The sequence below is a fragment of the Saccopteryx bilineata genome, chromosome 2, assembly GCF_036850765.1.
Source record: "Saccopteryx bilineata isolate mSacBil1 chromosome 2, mSacBil1_pri_phased_curated, whole genome shotgun sequence".
NCBI classification, from domain to species: Eukaryota; Metazoa; Chordata; class Mammalia; order Chiroptera; family Emballonuridae; genus Saccopteryx; species Saccopteryx bilineata.
In genome coordinates, this window is record NC_089491.1 from 89,840,748 (window position 1) to 89,841,809 (window position 1,062).

A 1,062-nucleotide genomic window follows, 5' to 3' on the forward strand; every position below is an offset into this window, starting at 1 on the left:
TATTTCCCCTTCTCCCCAGCAGGGGAACAGAGAGAACAGCTTTCAGTCCAGATGGCTAGGACACTGCTGGAAAGGAGATACCAACAGCAAACCGTAAAAAGCAGCACAGACCTCTTTTTCCCCCAATTCAACCTGGTGTTTGGACACTTGTGTAGTACTTCCAAAGGTAACAGCTCCCCAAAATTGTTCCTTTAATTTGTGCAATGCTTTTTACATGTAGTATCCTGCATGAGGAAAGCATTATCATCTCAATTTTACACGTGATGAATCGGAACTGCAGAGGCTCTGTCACTTGTTTAAGGTCACATGCCTAGTGACTGGCAGAGTTTGTTATTAGAACCCTCGTCACTTGCACCTGGATTTCTTTTTTTTCTTTTTTCTTTTTCTTTTTTTATATTTTTCTGAAGCTGGAAATGGGGAGGCAGTCATACAGACTCCCACATGCACCCTACCAGGATCCACCCGGCATGCCCACCAGGGGGCAAAACTCCGCCCATCTTGGGGTGTCAATCTGCCGCAATCAGAGCCATTCTAGCGCCTGAGGCAGAGGCCACAGAGCCATCCTCAGTGCCCGGGCAAACTTTGCTCAAATGGAGCCTTGGCTGCGGGAGGGGAAGAGAGAGACAGAGAGGAAGGAGAGGGGGAGGGGTGGAGAAGCAAATGGGCGCTTCTCCTGTGTGCCCTGGCTGGGAATCGAACCCAGGACTCCTGCACATCAGGCCGATGCTCTACCACTGAGCCAACCGGCCAGGGCATGCACCTGGATTTCTTGTCTGATCCATGCACAGCCCTGCCTCTCTTAGCCATTCCTGTCTCTGGAGGAGCTCAAGGTCACCATGAGAGAAAGCACAGGAGCTCAGGGACTGCAGAGTCCCTCTGTCCACTGGGATGATTGTGCACCACACTCTGGAGCACCCTCTCTACCTGGTCACCACATTCCTCAGGGGACCTTAAGACACCAGAGCGTGTTCCCAGCATGGCTGCTGGGATAGGAAAGAGCCCAGAAATGGTCTAGTTGAGTAATGAGTGAATCTACCAGCAGGTGTTGATGCTGCCTGTGGG

The 1,062-nt window shown here is 51.4% G+C and overlaps 1 non-coding gene across 1 annotated transcript; it reads right to left on the reverse strand.

Moving 5' to 3' along the window:
• Positions 1-678: 678 nt before the first annotated feature.
• On the reverse strand, positions 679-754 carry TRNAI-GAU (transfer RNA isoleucine (anticodon GAU)). Its single transcript has one exon. It is a non-coding gene; the product is annotated as a tRNA-Ile (tRNA).
• Between the last annotated feature and the right edge of the window lie 308 nt (positions 755-1,062).